This window comes from Parasteatoda tepidariorum, chromosome 4 (genome assembly GCF_043381705.1).
Source record: "Parasteatoda tepidariorum isolate YZ-2023 chromosome 4, CAS_Ptep_4.0, whole genome shotgun sequence".
NCBI lineage: Eukaryota > Metazoa > Arthropoda > Arachnida > Araneae > Theridiidae > Parasteatoda > Parasteatoda tepidariorum.
In genome coordinates this window covers 5,301,515-5,320,531 of record NC_092207.1, presented here as the reverse complement: position 1 = coordinate 5,320,531, position 19,017 = coordinate 5,301,515, and positions in this window count along the sequence as shown.

Genomic DNA, 19,017 nt, shown 5'->3' with positions numbered 1-19,017 from the left:
TATAAAAAAATTCATACCTTATAATTCAATATTTTTTCATCCTCACTTTAATTAAATAATAAAAAATAATAAATAATTATTAAAAATTATTTTTTGCATGAAATTATCTTTGGGTAAATGAGTTTTATAAGTGAGTGCAATTTTCTTCGAATTGCTTTATTAGTTTTAAAAATATGACTAAAAACGCAAAAAGTGAAATTAGCATTAAGGGGTCCGACCTTTGGATCGCTCTCCTGACCAAACTATGAGGACCATGTTTCCCAGATTGCGGCTACCCCCTATATTTTGAAGGTTAAGAATCAAAATATGCAAAAAAAAATAGATGTTTATTAAGAGAAAGTACGTTTTTATGTCTGATTTCATAACTTAATTAATAGTTAGCACTAAATCTTTAGCATATTTGAAGTCACCCCCAGGAACCATTAAGATTGACACTTAGTTCGTGAAAATCCGACCATTAGAACGAAAGTTATTCAGGGTGATTCGTTTTTTTTGAGGACTGTACACACACACACACACACACACATATATATATATATATATATATGGATGTCAAAAAATATTAAAAAGCTATATAATCATTGTTACAAAATTTTGTGAATTTTGAAAGACGACGAACATCTTGCTTGTATTTTGTAACACTTATGTTTCCTTTTCAATATTTTGGAATTCTCATTTCAAAAAGCTAATTATATTTCCAAATAAATATGTTGCATTAATCTAATTTAAATGCTGAAAATTTATATCACTTATGCTTCTCTTTCGAAATTGAAAAACTATTTAAAAAAAGTTTCCCTACGAAAAACTAATTAGTTTTCAAATAACCATTCTGAAATCATATGATTCAGATGACTTGCATCTCTAATGAATTTTTGATTCCATTAAAATATTTAATATTTTTAAGCTCCATGTTATTTTTGATAATAGCATGCTTTAAAGAATGCTAAAGATATAAACTAATTAAATTTAGTAAAAGTTTAAATTATTTTTCCCTTTTTTAAAATAATTTAAGTATAGTTTTTATTTATAATTTCATTCCAAATTTATCAACAATTTATGCAAAAAACATAACTCACATTGAAAGGCTAATAATGGGTAGTATACAGCGTTTAACATTTAGACTGAATTACTTGTTTAATGAATAAATATTTACTTAGCAATAATTAAAATTTTAATTACTAAGAACAAATTTAACGTTTTGCATCACAGAACAAATTGAAAGCACATTAGTAGATAAAAATAAAATTAATTATATACAGAAGACAGTTGTAAATATACTTTCCTAAATGATTATTTTCAGATATGCTCAAAATTTCCAATTATTTTTGCTTAGATTGATTTGTCGGGAAAGGATTTTTCGACTACGTCAACCTTTATCTATCAAAAGGTCGAGTTAGCATGCTTTATATACTAATGAATTGACGTTTAATAATCGTAGTAATAGTTACGCCACAATACTACCCCACCAGAATTTCATCAGGGATATACATTAAATCTTACATTCAATTCAATTCAATTCATCAGGGATATAATTCAATGAAAGGATATAACTAGTTGTCGTACTTGCGAAAGACCGGGAGATCTGTATTAAGTTCACTGGATTTTGACAGCTTGTTGTGAGAGCTGTATTAAGTTCACCGAGTTTTGAGCATCTGTCTTGACTGCTGTATTAAATTCACAATTGTGTACGTGGTTGCTCTGGTGTTGCTATTAGCATTCGAGTGCTTGCAGGATCCCGTTGTGTGCAATTGAGACTGAGGAGCAACAGCGTGAAGAGGACAATGTAGCAAGTCAATTCGTCAATGTGGACTGTACATCGAAGTAGGCGTGATCATATCATGTCCGAAGATCACCAATGTGGGGAAATGATATTTCGACCATGCCAACCTTCATATATCGTAAGGTACCCCGAGATTGAATCGAGTTAGCATGTCTTATAAACTAAATCTTAGGGTAGTGGTCATTTAATAATCGTAGTGGTAGTTACGCCTCAGATTAAGGCAATAACTATAATGTTATATAGTACAATAATGTTATCTTGCCTTCGTTAACAAAGAGAAGCGTGAAGATTTCAAAATGGCATTTATAGTTAGTTTGTTCGTGAATTATATTGAATATAATGTCTGTTAATATAGATTACCGAATTCCATGTTAAATTAGTCAAGGATCATGAATTCGTGCTCGTCAAAATCACGTTCTGGTTAATACGTCTTGCATGCGTTATGGCAACACTTTAAAGGCATAAAATTGTACATTTGTTCTTTAAAGGCTCTTTTAGCGGCATATTATAATCATTAATTAGTTTGCAGAACCGTTTATACATATCCAGCAACATATTTTAAAATGGTTTCAAGAGTAAATTAATTTTAGCAAAAAAAAAATTAATAATTTGATGAACTATTTATGTAATTAACTACAGCGGCGAACTATTTTATAAGAACTATGGAAATCGGCCATTCATGCCACAGAAAAATCAAAAAAACTTAAGATATGTGATTATAGATACTATAAATTTCGATGTCACAATTTTACTCATTTATATCAGCTGATTCACCGTAGTTCGGAAAAAATATTTTAATATGCCCCAAAATCTTAAAGGTCAAATTCTTTTAATTCTGTATGTAGTTTACATCTACTATTTTATTCCATTACAATTAATTCTTTTTATAGCAGTTTCTATACGCATTTTGCTCCCTAATTTTCTCATCAAATACTTTTTTTTTGTTTATTCAGATTTTAGGTCAAACGGTTAAACCTAAAAAAATACATTGATTTTCATCATATCCCCATTTTTCTATTTGAATTATTCCTTTTTAATAACGCATTCTCCAATGTGACAAAAATTAAATCAAGATCATGGAAATAATAAGAGTCCAATAAGTGGCTTAGCGTAAAATTTAACTATTAGGTTTGATATAGAGTTTAATGTAATAATAGCTGGTACTAGCTAAACTGCGCCAAACATAAAAAGTAAAGTAATAGATACTCTAGAGAAACTGATAAAATAGTATTAGGGTTGAACGGATAAGTTATGCCAATTTTCGCTGGTTGGCATAAGGACAGGTACGGCATGAACTTTCTGGACCAACCAATTAATATTTACAGGCAGTGTGTCACAAAAGAAAAAAAAGAAATATCGCTGGCGTACAAATTAAAAATTATTAAGAATGAAAAAAAAATAATTATTTAAAAATAAATTATATTTATGATTCTTTAGATTTAAAAATAAATCGTATTTAAAATGTCACGCGATTTATTTTCTGCTAAATGAAAATAAATTATTGTTCTACTCATAAACGAGTAGGTATGTTATTGGTAATTTTTTGAAAGCCTTTATTGGAGGAACAAGAATTTATCAACTGTTATAATAAAATATATTACAATTACTTAATTCTGTATTTGTCGTGTATTTAGAGTTAACAATGCATAACGAACTGCTTCGATAAATTGAATTATTAAATTTTAGAAAGTAAATAATAATTAATGTATTTAGTTAAGATGCTGCATGCATTACTGTTGTTTAACTATTGTTCTGCTCACAATGTAATATCTGATTAATAACTTTTTGAAAAGCCTGCATCAGAGAATGACACAGAGAAGTTATTACCTGTTTAAATAGGAGATACCACTATTACTTAATTCAGAGAGATTTGTATTTACCCAAGTGATGGCAGGGTAGTATATGTCAATGTTTAACTGTCAGAATGGGTAAAACCTTCTTATTTGGTTTGACCTAAAAAAAAGATGGCTTTTCGCGAGATTATATGGCAAGGAAAGAGATTGATTGTCGGACATGTAGTCTACGGCGAATGCTTACAAGACTATTTTTTTGTCAATAAATTGGTCGCATTACATTTAATAAAGAAAATAACTGGCAACTAGATTTTTAATACCGGTATATGTTTTGTTAATAACATAAATAAAAAAAAAATGCTCATTATCATTATGGTTGCTGATGTATAAATTATTAAAAATGAAGTTACGGCGAAAAAAATGTAAATAAGCTTCAACAACAGAAATTTTGCCAAATTTACCATAACAAATACAGTTGAGAGAATTATTGTTAGGGCACGTTTAAAAGAAAATTGTTGTTAAGTTACGTTAAGGAGAGAATTTTTGGTAAGGTAAAATATTAAATAAGAAATGACTTTTAGCGAGAGTCTTAATTATCTTGATTAAAAAAAATTTAAAATACTTTAATAGTAAAAGGTTTTGAAGTATATGTGTGAGTTATACCTCGAAACTTAAAAACTTACTCAAAGCTAAAAAAAACAAAAGATTTTTTGTTATTAAATATTTTAGCTTTTTAAACATTTTCGTCTGTAGAACGAATAGAACTTGATAAAAATTTGTAGTTTTTAATAACTTTTAACTAAACCCTTTTGAAAATTATTTCTTAACCCAAAAACATCATCACTTTCTGCTCATTATGGATAAAAACCGAAACTGCATTTACATGATATGATATATGAGAAAACGCATAATTTTTCACTATAGGATACACCTTAAACTTCATTTTTTCTTTAGATTTTTGTGTTATATATTTGTGACTTATTTATATATTATCTCTTTTATTTTATGAACTTCAAAAAATTTTTCATAATTTTCAAACACTTCTTTTCAAAATTCAATAAAATAAAATATACATGCGGCGATATTTCCGAAATTGAAAAAAAATAGTTCCACAGAAAGAAGTTTATGGAAGTAAATGTTTCTGCTATCTGTGATTCAGACCTTAAATCTTGAGCTGTAAGACAATGCAGATAATATGAGAAGTAAATATATAACAAAATTAATTTTTCTCTCCTAAGTAAACAACTGGGTAATTATTTTGAAAACCTGTAATTTGACGGCATCATTGGAAGGTGAAGTCGCAAATAATTTACTTACCTTACGTTATTAAAACTTTGATCTGATTGACGACAAGAGTTACGTAATTGACGACAGCTATAGTTAAGAGTGCAAATATCATATGAAGTTCTCCAAGAATCGGAGGCAGATATTGAATAACTTAACATTGTTACATTCGGTATTAGAACTTTGATTTAATAATGATCATCTACAAGAGTTGCGTAAAATTCAGCTGAAGTTGAGAGTGCAAATATCACAGGAAGTTCAACAAGAATCGGAGGCAGATATTGAACGACTTAACATTGTTACATTTTCATGTTGTCCATCAGTAATTCGGAAAAACGTAAGTCGCCAATTATCTATATATATATTTCTCTTACACGGCGACAAAAAAAGCCTCATTACAACTTCCCGAAAGGCAACGCTAGAAAATCGACCAATGATTGCCGCTAAAAATGTCACATGCCAAATCTAGCTGAGATAGCTCAACATATAGCGCCTTTGAAAACGGAAACTGAAATAACCAGAGAGAGCATGAGCTAGACAGAAGTGAGTAGTCTTTGTCGATAGATCTCTATTTTAGTATTTTGTCGAAAGCGCTTTTTTCACGAATTTATATATTACTAATTTATTTGACGATTTTTGATTTATATCACGAATTTATTTGTTTCACTATTGTTATTAGTAATTCATTGAAAAATGAGTCTCAGTCGTGCTGTTATGTCATTTATTTGAATTCAAACGTCATTTATTTGAATTCAAATTTATTTTAATGACTTAGTATTTACTAAAAAGATGTAATTTTTTTAAAAAAAAAGTTTTTATATGGATTTGAATGATTGTTTTGAATTCTTAGAATTTTATGCATTTGCAATGTACCTAAGTTAGTATCGAACGAAGCGAGCTTTGTTTGCGAAGCAAACCATATAAGATTGCGTAGCAATTTTCGGGGGTTGGCGAGCGTTAGCGAGCAGGGGGCGCAGACCTCTAGTTTTCTGTAAACTGTACAGAATCATCAAGTTTTCCGAATTATGGATCATAAAGACCCTCAGACTGCTACGACAGATGCAATAATAATTGAAGCCACATTTTTTTAAACTCAAAAATTTTAATTTTTTAGAGAAACCATAGTAGATAATAAAATTAAAAAGGACATAAAAATATCCTAAAAATGAGAAAAGGACTGTGATGAAAGAATCAGGCGTTTGAATCCCAGAATAGCCCACCCCTTGGTGACTTTTTGAAATCTCGGCAAGTTGGCTATTATTACTAGGATCAACGTTGTTGTTTTATTATATAAAAAACATTCAAATTATTATAAATTAATTAAAATATTTTTAATGAAATAAAATAAAAAATAATCAAATTAGATGCTATGTAAGGTTGCAATATATCTCAACGAAATATCTCTCAGTAACCTACTTTGGCGAGATTTCAAAAAGTCGCCACGAGGTGGGCTATTCTAGAATCAGGCAAGATAGTGCAAAAATCTAAAATCAAATATTACAAAATCACCAGGGAACCGAATTTAAGTTATTGCGTAAGAATCAGTAAACCTAAAGTGGAGTATTTACAAAAAGGTTTTGGAATTGTTTCAAGAACAGTGTTAAAAGTTCTCATAATAAAGTTTATTCACTTTCTTCATAATAAAATTTCAGCATTGTTGAGTATATTTTATTGAATAGTGAATTTAAACAACTCATAATTTTACTGTGTAAATAAACAGCGAGGGTACATCGTTATATTTTCATGAATTTGTCAATTTGTTCTTAAAAAAATCTTATTGAGCGTTAAAATAACTTATTATTTCCAAAACATGTCCTATAAATCATTATTTTTAGGAAAAAAGCAAAAGAAAAACTTAAACATAAAGTTTTACTTCTGTTCAGTGATATAAAATATTTTTGTATTACTTTTTCTCTTTTCTAAAATTAGAAATTTAAAGACATAAATCAAATGTAAATAAATGAATTCATATGCTAACTACGTTGAACAAGTTTTAAAAGTTTACTATCCCTAAATAAGGAAATTGGTATAATTACTCGCAGATAATCAAATTAAAGAAAATGAATATTTTAGGAAATATGAATATGTAGGAGATATTATGCTCTGCATTTGTTTTACTTAAATAAATTTGTAAAAATTCTACTACATTACATTTCGTGTGTAAAATAAGCATTTGCAATTAATAATGCTTAAGAAATATTAAATAACATTATGCGTAATTCTCTTAAGTTCAATAAAAATAGCAAGTTGAAGCCATTTTAAATGAAGCTATTATTAATTCAGAATCAACGAAAGAATCATTATCATTAACATTTTCTTTTAGTCTTTGTAATTGAATAAATGATGCCTATTTATTATGGCATTTTAGAGTTTACACACAGTTTCATGTTCATTGCAGTAGAAAAAATAAATAAATGCAATGTCATTTTTATTTTCCACAAAATTATGTTTCTCCTTCGTTAAGAGGAAGATAGACGGAAATTATTAGAATGGAAAATAACATTAATTATATTAGATTTTTTTAAGGCATACATAGAATTCTATTTATTTGGATTTTAAAATAATCCGAAATAAGCAATAACAGGCATTTGTATATAAATTTTTTATTACATTTTTACTCCCACAGAAATTCTTTATTCAGGATTTTACTCAAAATTCAAATAAAAAAAACTTTTAGAATAAAAAAAATTTATACAATTGAAAAAAATAAATGTATGGTCAATTTTATTTTTCAAAGAAATATGTCTTTCCATTATTAAGAGGAAGACAAACGGAAAATATTAGAATGAAAAATAACATTAATTAGATTGGATCTTTTTAAGGTCTACATAGAATTCTGTTAATTCGGATTTTAAAATTATCCGAAATAAGCAATAAACAGGCAATTGTATATTAATTTCTTATTTCGTTTGTACTCCCACAGAAATTCTTTATTCAAGATTTTACTCAAAATTCAAATAAAAAAGCTTTTTATACGTTGTTGTAAATGAAATGTTTAAGGCCCCCTTATCCACAAAACCGATGGATAAGGTTAAGTTCAAAAATACACACTTTCTCTGCGGATAAACTTATTAAATCTGTTAAAGCTATTCGTAAAAAGCATGTAAAAACTTTGATCCAAATTGCATTTAATTTTAGAATCGTTACTTTTGTTTTGGGTGTCAGATTATTAACTGTATGTATATTTATTTAATACGTTATCTAATATATTATTATAATTTATCAAAAACTTATAACATCCATAAAGGAAGAAAAAAAACTTTTGAAAAATAGAAAAAACCCCTTACCTCTAAGATTATTATGTGAAAAAGAAATACAAGTTACTTTATAATGAAAAAAATGGTACATTTCTTTTATAATGAACAAAAAAAAATTTCAACATAAAGATGACAAAAGTCAACATGATGTCAAGGAATACCGATATAAGATGGCATAGATTTTCAAGAAGTTGATTAGCAAAATTAATCATTTGAGAGATTTGTTGCCCTGAAATTTAAATCCGAGGCTCGTAATCTTGGATATCATAACTTTTTCCCCCTTCATGTTGACTTTTGTTTAGGGTAAAAAAATACCAGATTTATTTTTCACTGAAAAACGACTTATAATTCTTTATTGCACAATAGTTTAAAATATTAGTATTTTTTTTTCTATTTTTCAAAAATATATTTTGGTTGATGAGTCTTTCTGAGTTACTTTTTACAAAAAGCGTGTTTTTATGTTAAATATCAACTATTTATATTAAGTGGAATTTCTGTTTGAATATTATAAAATAATGGTTGGACTTTATATTATCGCCAAAAGGCACGTACATAAGAAAATATCCATGGGACAGATCCTAAATTATCGAATAAGAAAATAAATGAAGCAAAGCTTTAAACTGTTTAAAAGTTGTCGTTTAGGATGAAAATAGGTATTTGAAGTTTAACCCCCTTCACGTGATAGCTTTAACTGCCATCTTGAAATTGCAGTTTTATTATCGTTTCAGGCGTTTTCATTTGTAGATAGAATTGAAATTGTTCTAATTCAGGTGGTGAGGTTTTCTGATTTGTATCGTTTTAGGCGGTGGCTCTTGAAATCACCATAATCTGCATACAACAGAGCATTCTTTCTTTAAAGAAATGTTACTACGTAAATGATCAAAGAAAAATGCAAAAAAAATAGAGAAATTTTTTTAATGAAACACACATTTATCTTTACTTAGTTGTAATAAAAATAGATTATTATTTTAACAAAGATTGTCTTAAATACGATTGCTTAAATTTAAAAATTATTTCAAAAATAAAATACATACATGCTACATTTTGCTGATCATGGAAGTGGGGGAAAATGATGAAACGTTATCGAGTTCTATCCCAAAAGAAAAAGGAATTAAAAATATTCAAAACTTTATTCTGTCTGATTATAAAACTAAAATGCAAGCACTAGACTGACTTCGAAATTAAATTTAACTTCGAAATTAAATTTAAAGTGAAAATGGGGATTTTTTTTTAATTTTGAGCTATCTTTTTGCCCACAAGTTTTATGATTTATGAGATAAGTAATGAATCTTAATCTTTCTGTAATTCTTATCTATTACTGAATGAAAAATTTATTATTCAATACGAAGTTTTCTTCCTTTTTTTTATGATTGCAATATATTTTTAGCAACAGTAAAAACAATAACTAAACAGCATTTTTTTTTATTTCTACTCATAATAGAAATTGTCTTTTGAATAATATATTAGGTTGTTAAAGAAACAGATTTGAGAGCAAAACTTTCCTAAATCATACTTTCCTTTAATACGAAGCGGAGGAAAGAAACAATCACTTTCTCTTGGTGTTTTTCATTTGCTTGGATAAATTTCTGCTATTCTATAATCTCCCTGATATTAAAGAAATTTCTTTTGGGAAATGACTTTTGGTGAACTGTCAATTATTAAGCATTTCATTTGTCTGTATTAATGATGGAATTTCTACGCCAAAAAATATTACAAACGAAGAGAACTTATAATAATTATAATGACTTTAGTAAAATATTACAATGTAAATGCTTAAAGAAGTTTGAATTGTGAGGTTTTCTTTTTTTTAAAAATACGTATTTTTTGAGCAAAACAATTTTTTCAATTTATATTTATTAAAATCACTGTTTTTTTCTTCTCTTTGTGTGTTGGTAATTTGAAGCAGGACTTATGAGAGTTGTTTAATAATAATAAATTCTAACCGTTGCTTTCGAGTTTTTACTGTCTATCACCGTTTTTTCTTCTTCTTTTTTTTCTTTTACCGTTCCACTCGTATGTCTGCTCTCAGCTAAAACATCAGAGAACCACACAGATCATTATTGAACAATACTGTTTGCCTAAGTCGACAGGTTTAGACAGGCATAAAAATTATAATAACGTTTATTAAATTGCTTTTAAGAGCAATAAAACTTTTTTTCTGAATTTCATTCATCAAAGTTTATTTTCTCTACTTTATTGCCATATTGTTCGGGAAACTGGGACGTGAGTTCCAGAAAGGCCAGTTTTACAGCATTTTAGCATTTTAAAATAGTTTTTCTAAAGAGTTGTCCGAATTCATGGACAAGTGTTGGTCAGTGAGAGACAGATCCAGTGACAATGGGGTATTATGAAAAAGTTCACATTCCTGTACTTCTGCCATACTCATTTGCTCAGTGTGTGGTTTTGCAATGTCATGTTGACTAATCTAGGCTGTTTTTCGTTTGAATTATTTTATTTTATAACCGTCGTTGAACAGCCGACATAATTTTTTTATTTACGGCTACTAATGTTCAACTCCATAGTTTTGCAATTTCGGCACAAGGATCAAGTATTGAGAGCCTTCGTGAAGAACTTTATGATGGAACTAACTCGAATTTGCGTTACATGGAGGGGAAAACCACGAAATTCTCCCAAGGTTAACTCCACGGCAAGGGGACTCTAACCCATGATCCGTCTACCATTGAGGATATTTTACGTCATTATTGTGGTCAGTACAAGCCGTATGCTGAATTCGTATCGACCAGTCATCGCTATGATTCGAACCCGGTTCACCTCATTAGAGGGCGAATTCTCTATCCCCTGAGCCACCCCGACTCTTTTTTGAATTTTATATAATTTAGTTACGTTAATCGCGGCATATTTATACTGTGTTATATGAACAGGCTTGCCACAGAAAAAAAAATGAACAAAATAGTTGCTTTTAGTAGCCTAAAACGTGAAAATAGTAGGCAAAAACTAGGAAAATAGTTGCCTAAATAAGAACAAAAATATGACTAAAATTTTGTTATACCATGATCCATTCAGTCAAGTTGGTGGCAAATATGATCATTTTTTTATAAACGTAAATGTTTTACACACATATATATATATGAAAAGTGATTACTCGAATTCGAAATTCACGCATCGTAATATAGTATAATTTTTTTTTTTAAATCATGCGGAATTTAATAGAAATAATCATTAAAAAGGCGATCGAGAAATGAAATGGACTTACAATGGAGTCTGTGCAAATTGAACGATTTAAAAATTGAAGACTCAAATTTGCTACATTTTTTACTTTTTAAGAAAAAAAAAGTTCAGTTTGTTCAGAAACTATCTTGTGGGGTGAAGATTTTCCATCCAATTTATGCTTTAAAAAAAAAAAATAAAAAAAAATAAATAAAAAAAAAATTAAAAAAACATTGCTAGAGGACAGAAAAGTCTCCCAATAGTCTCCTTTTCCTGAAAATAGTTGCTTTTTTAGCCTTTTCAGGCAAAAAAAGTTGCAAATAGTTGCATTTTACTCGCCTGTGACAACCCTGTATGAACTAGGTTTTATAAAATCACAACGGAACACGCTCACTCTGGAGTACCAAATACTCACCGTCAGCTTTTTTGTGAATATTACATTTTTAAGTGTGTTTTGGTTATTCATTCTTGCTCTATCAACATTGTGTGAAGAAAACTAACGCCAGAGCCAAATACGCTTTATCAAGTGTTTCTTGGGGTCTGCTTTGCTTTAGTTCCTCGTAAGAACACATACTTCAAAACAGTTTCCTTTACAATTAACTTATTTTTTTAAAATAAACTTGTTTACTATTTTTTAAGACGTATTCTGAGTTCTTTAAACGGAAGGGATGCATAGCTTTTCAATGAAAGAAAAAAATACTGTAAAGTATTAAGCAAATTAAAGTTGAAACAAAAATGTCATCTTTGACAACTGTTATAAAATTTATAAGACCACAAAAATTTAAAAAATTATCCTGGAAGGGAAACAGATAATAGAAGTTGCGGAATTCACTCTTGTAATTTTAAGCAAGTCTAAAAAATGAAATAAAATATCCTTTGCCAGTTTAAAATAAGTTTTTACAAAGATCGATGAATGCGAGGTTGCAAGAATTAAAAATAGGAATTATTCATGTGGATTAACAGGGCTAAAAAGAGGTAAATTGCTATCAAATGCAAAATTTTAATTGACAATTAAACGTGATAATTTATATCAGAAATAAAAGATAGCAGTTGTACCGCATCGCATTGTTTACCAAATATTAAAGCGAAATATATAAGGAATTTCTACTCTAATCATTAAGCACATAAAAAGACGACGCGTTTTTTTTTCTTTCTTTCTATTGATGCGCACCAAAATTGCAACAGTTTTAACACTACGCTAAGAGAAAAAAAAAGCTTCACTATCTGTTAAACTTAATTGAAAAGGAGCTTTTTATTTATTTTCATTTTTTATAATTTAACTTATTGAGTTCTTTTTAATCGTTTGTTCGTTTGTTTCATTATAGTTGCTTGAAATTGCCAGATGTTAATTCATTAAAGGTGTCGTTTATAATGAAGACAGAAATTCATTTTGAAAAGTAAGTAGCGATTTATTTTAAATATTTTAATTTCTCATCGTTTTACCCTATTCTTAAATTTATTTCAATGTTGAATAAATAGATAAATATATGAATCACATGTATCATTACTCGTTTTAAACTAAAAAATAAATTGTGAAAAATGTTATTAATGTAGATTTCTTTATTTTTTCCTGTTTATTATAGAATTTATTAAATGAGAGATAAGACAGTAATATTTTTTACTTATTACATATAGAACGAAAATGTGAAATAAAAGATTTGGAGTGTATTACAAAATTTTATGTTTCTACATAAATGCACAATATGGAAGGAAAAATATTCGTAACACTAATATGAGTTCACACAATCCAATCTTAATTCCACAATTTTTATTGCAGTGAAGCATAAGAACTCAAAACTATAAATCTCAAAGAATTATTAACAATTCATTCTACAAATATAATCGTATCCATACGATTATATTTGGATAAATATATGACAGATATGACAGCCATGAATAAATATATGACAGATACTAATAATAGACTGTAAAGTGTGAACTATTCACATCTACTGATTCAATAATAGGTTTCCGTTAAGTGTAACTAGATGGGGCCGAAGGCAGTTGAGTAACTTCAAAAAACGAGCCATGATGATGTCAGACTGGATCGAAAATCAGAGTATTATAGTTCATGCCCCAAATAATAATAACAATAAAATAATAATAAAATTTTCGACTATTACGTACTATTTTCACATCCTTTTATGATCTTAATAATCCTCTTTAATTAAAAAAAGTGTGTATGATGTTATTTTCATGATTTATGTTGATTAATTTTAATTTGTTAATTTTACTGTTTACGCATATATTAAATTATTTTTAAAGTCAAACATGGTGCAAATCGTTTTTAAAAAAGCTTTTTGCGTAAAGGTGGTTATTTTCGATTTTCGTTTTTTAAAAGCCCAAAGGGTGCTTTTTTCATTGGGTGTTTTTAAAAAAGTGCTTAATTTTCCATTTTCGAAAATGAGATTTTATTCTTTACCATGTTGAATTTCGCCACATATTATGCAAAAGCGTGTTTTTCTCATTGTTCTATTCAACGTTTTCACAATTTTATTCAACCACAATCTATTTCGGTGTACTGTCGGTCCATAGCGCATGGAAGCTCCAATCATTTTACATGTTTGATGAAATACTTGCGAGTCCGCATGTGGGCCTACAGAGCTGGGTAGGGTGAGGTTATTGCACTCGTATGTGCAACTCTGATGCATTTTGAAAGATATTCTCAATTTCTTGCTTAATTTTCCACCCTCTAATATCGAAATGAAAAATTTCTTGATCATTTTATAATGGCTAATATAATCAAGGAAAGAGTTCTTTGTCAGAAACTAGTTATTTTATCATGATCATGTAAAGCCTTTGAAAATTATTTTGCATTTTGCTAATGTATATAATGGTAAAAAATATTTTTGAGTTCTTAAAAAGTATTTAAAAGATACTTATTTTTTGTTGTAAGATTTGGCTGAGCACCCTGGTCAAATTATATTTATTTTGCCCAAAGTTTAAATTTATTTCACATGAAAGTAACCAGCGTAAAAGAAACGAATTTTTTAGGTTAAACATTTTTACTTGCAAATACTTAAAAAAATAAAATGTACTACCTAATCTTTATTTCAACTTTAAAAGTAATGTTTTGGCATTGATCCAAGTGGAACACTAACAATAATCAAATCCGAAAAAGAAGATGTCAGCAATTTATACCACATGGAACGAAAATTCTGAACAGATTAGATGCATCTAACTGAGTTTCCTGGCAAAAAATCATTTCCCCTACAAAGTCATAAAAAATTATCCTTTCTCTGCGTCAAATTCATTTTTTCACACTTTCAAGTTCCCTTTTTTTTCTTTTACAAGAGCATATTTGAAATTTTTTTCACAAGTAGTTTTGTCAAAAAAACTTCTTTATGTCTTATTTTCCTGTTTCTTTGGAACATTTGAGGCATATTGCTCTTCAGAAGATACCGTAATAAAAGTTCGTTGTATTGTTATTGAATAAAAACTTTTGAGGTAGACAAATGAAATGAATTTATAGTTTTATTTTCTTATCGTTTAACTTATATTTTCTAAAAACATCTCTCAAGTTTTAACGATGTCTTTATTTTAGACACTTGGTTTTATATTTCGAAGAATTCAATATTTTATATTTCTAAGAATTTTATGCTTTCTTAAATTTGATGTTCCTCTTCGTTTTTCAAAATTGGATTTTTATTGATTTATGTTTTCATGTTTCAAACTCAAATAAAAATATTGCTTTTTTTATTTATCTTTTTTTTCATTTTTATAAGCGTAATATGAATTTTGAAAATGCATTGCACTGTTACAAATTTTTTTTTAAAACGATGTAAATTTAATTTTTCAGTTAATGTAATTTTGACTAAATAGTTTATACCAATTACAATGTCTTCAAATATAAACTTAAAAAATAAGGTTTACTGAAAACCAGGGTTGGGTTTTTGCCGTCAAAAACTGGTTTTTGACATGACAGTGGTAAAAACCGTGTTTTTACCGGTAAAAACTGTCAAAAATCTACTGTTTTATTTAATTTATGGCATATAGCGGATAATATATTATTTTCACATAATTGCCTTTATAAATGAATGTTGTAAATGATTGCTATTGATTTTCCAACTATATACACGTATTCTTATAGAAGGATATACATTCATACAGAAATATTGTAATATACTTATTGAAAATAGTGATACTTACTTTTATCATAATAGCTTGATTTGCAAATGATTCAAAATTTTGCACTTCTTAATTGTTAGAAATAAGTAAACAAACAAAAAAGCTTGGAACTATTAATAAATTCAGGAACTAAAAAGAATTTAAAATTTGGCATTTCTTAAATATTAGAAATAAGCTAAACAAAACTTTCAAAACTTGTAACTACTAACAAACTCTAAGTCAAGAATTACTGCTATTTTGTCAAGTTAAATACTTTTATTCAGTTGAAAAAGCACATTAAGCAAAGCTTAATTACAAACAAAATTACATGTTCAGTAGTTGGGGTCACTGTGCCGAAGCATACGATAGCAAGTGACTAATTTTGCGCATTTTTCATTGCCCAGTCGATTTCTAAGTTTAGTATGGATGAGTCCAAAATTCAAGAAAATTCAAAATTATTTTACCAAATACTTATAAATTATTTTACCAAAATTATGGGTTTTTGACAGTTTTTGACATAGGGTTTTTTGACATGACGGTAAAAACCATGGTAAAAACTGGTAAAAACAGTCATGTGTCAAAAACTTGCCAACCCTGCTGAAAACTAAAGAAAAAGGGAAGAAGATAAAAATCTGTGGTTGGCGAAGTTTTACTTAGAAAAAAAACATTGAGGTACTTTAAAACTAGCTACAACGGTTGTCAACAGAATGAGTTGCTAAAACTGTTAAAAAATTAACAGAAAAAAATTAAAAGTTTTTTTTTATATATATCATCATTACTTACAACAGCTGCAGTTTGAATACAAAACTCACTTTTAAATTAAATCCCTTGGGATGGTCTAAAATGAAGCAGAAAACAATGTTTTCTAGTATTTCACTGATTTAAGTTCATTCTTGTTGTTCATTACTAATTTCGTAATGAAGTGATTAATTTTTTTAAAGACACTGAGAAAAAAGTATGGTTGAAACTACCAGAAAATTAACCATTTTTCCAGCTCTATTGGAACACAACAAAGCTCTAACTTTTACCATAGCGCATTGGTAATAATTTTGGTAAAATTAGCAACAAATTATGTTTTATAATATGTGATAATATTTATCAGAATAACTTAGAGCACAACATACAAACTATTTATTTAGTTAAATTCACTTTGTATTTTTTACTAAATGGGTGTTATTAAAAACTATAATTTTGAGTATGTGGTAGTAAGAACCAGAATTTTCGTTAAACCGTTAGCATATGAGCGGGAAAATTACGAAATAAATGGTTTAAACACCATATGTTTATAAACCAGAATGGTTTTTTTTTCAGATATGATAACGATAAGTACTTCAATCCTCATCAAATCAATCATTACCATACAGTTCGGTAATTTTACCGGAATTTCTCTACCATACAGATTGCAGCAAAAAGGTTTATTTATATTTCATTCTATTTATCGTTATTTGTTTGTTTTTTTAAAAAAAATTTCCTACTGGTCAATCGTAGTATATAAGCACGCTAATATGTGTAACCAATTCAACTATCCCCAAGAGACTGAAAAGCACCTTTTTCGCAGAAAAAAATTAACAGACTTTGTTTTCTGTTACTTTCTTTTTTCTTATTGAGTGAATATTCGTTGAATATTTGAGACGAAAATAAAACACGCTGGTCATTAACATTTTAGTATATTTAAAAATAAGTAACTTTTTTATCTAATGAACTTTTAAGCTTAGGAAAACTCTTTGAGAAACATATTTATATTTTTCTTTCTAAAAATAGTAGAATGTTTGTAGTTCCCAGAATTTAAATTAAAAATATAAAGAACAATTTGATTAATTTAAAAAAAAGTACTAAAAAATCTCACTTATAATGTTATGAAAAAATACTTAACTTCCAAAGCAGAAAAATTAATTTTAAAAAAAGTGTTTCTTCTAAGAAAAGTAACAAAAATATGTTTAAATGAATATTGTAAGTAATAAAAAGAATACACGTCCTTAAAATTTTAGAAGTTACTAAAATAAAGCGTTTATTTTTATGTTTCTATGAATATTAGAATACATTTAATTAAAATGTAATATCTTCTGAGAGTCATTAACATACTTAACGTTTCCTTAAAAAAAACAAGAAATGAATTTAAAAAGAATTTTAATAAATCTAATTTGAAGTATTTTATTTTTTGCTTCAAACAATGAGCATAATTAAAATAAGCACGAAGTACAATTTTTTCCTTCTTTAATCTTTAAGACTTGAAAAATACTGCCGTATTTTTTTATATATTTATAAATGTATTTAAGGTTTAAACTTTAAAATGTTTTATCGTATTTTTTATAGTCTTTCTAACAATAATTTTACAATTTAAGGGTTGTGAAATAATGTAATAAACAATTATTAGAACGAAATAAGTAATTATTTTTTTAATGTTTGTTATGCCATAAATTAAAAATACGTTATTTAAAAAGTTCCACAGTTGGTTGTCAAACTATTAGTTCTTTGTTTATTAGATTGCACTGTCACAATGAGTAACGTGGAAAAAAAACTCTTTAAAATAAGTTAATTGACAGATGAGAAACACATATTTAAATAAAATGGAATATCGAACATTTGCCAAACACTTTACTTATCTGGATATTTTGCCGATTTGTTTACTTTCGGATTATTTTATTCGAAATGGGCAAAGGGACAAAATATTTCCCAACAAGGAAAAAAAGGAATTAAAATTGCTAAGTATGCATCTAACTCTTTGCTCCATATTTATCTTATCGCATTATTAAGATGAGTTAAATTACGAAAGTCAATCTCCTCGAAATGAAATAAAAATGTATCATTAATTTAACTAAAATAATGTACGTATCAATTAAACAACTCCTCTCATTTACTCCCGTCACATCGTTCCATTTGGTTTATAAAATATACAACTGTTATAACTATGTGTAAGCACATAGCATGAATTGAAGGGATACCTAAATTTGAAAAATAATCATATTTACTTAAACAATATATTTAAACTTAGGAACATGGAATGGGCGGCACGTAAAAAATGAAACGAAAGTTTACTTATTAACAATAACACTGAAAACATTCATATCACATTAAAAGAGCCGTGATGGCTCAGGGGATAGAGCGTTCGTCTTCCAATGAGGTGAACTGGGTTCGAACCCTCGCGATGACTGGTCGATACGAATTCCGCATCTGGATTTCACCGACCACAGTGCTGACGTAAACTAACCTGAGTGGTAGACGGATCATGGGTTAGAATCCCTTTGCCGTCAGGCTAACCGTGAGAGAATTTCGTGGTTTTCCTCTCCATGTGACGCAAATGCGGGTTAGTTCCATTAAAAAATCCTCCACGAAGGCAAATTTCTCAGAATACTTGATCCAGGGATCCAGGAGTTTCCTTGTCTTCTGGATTGGTTCAAAATTATAAGGTTATGAAGTTGAACATTAGTAGTCGTAAACACAAAAACTGGGTCAGCTGTTTAACGACGGATATAAAATGAAATAAAATATAATATTAAAACAAACATAATTGAAAACAGTTTTTTCCTTACTTCAACTTTTACTATTTTACCACGTTTATATAAACTTGCCTTCGTGTATGTCTGTCCGGGTGGAATTTTGTAATCGATTTTAAATTTCTATAAGTTTT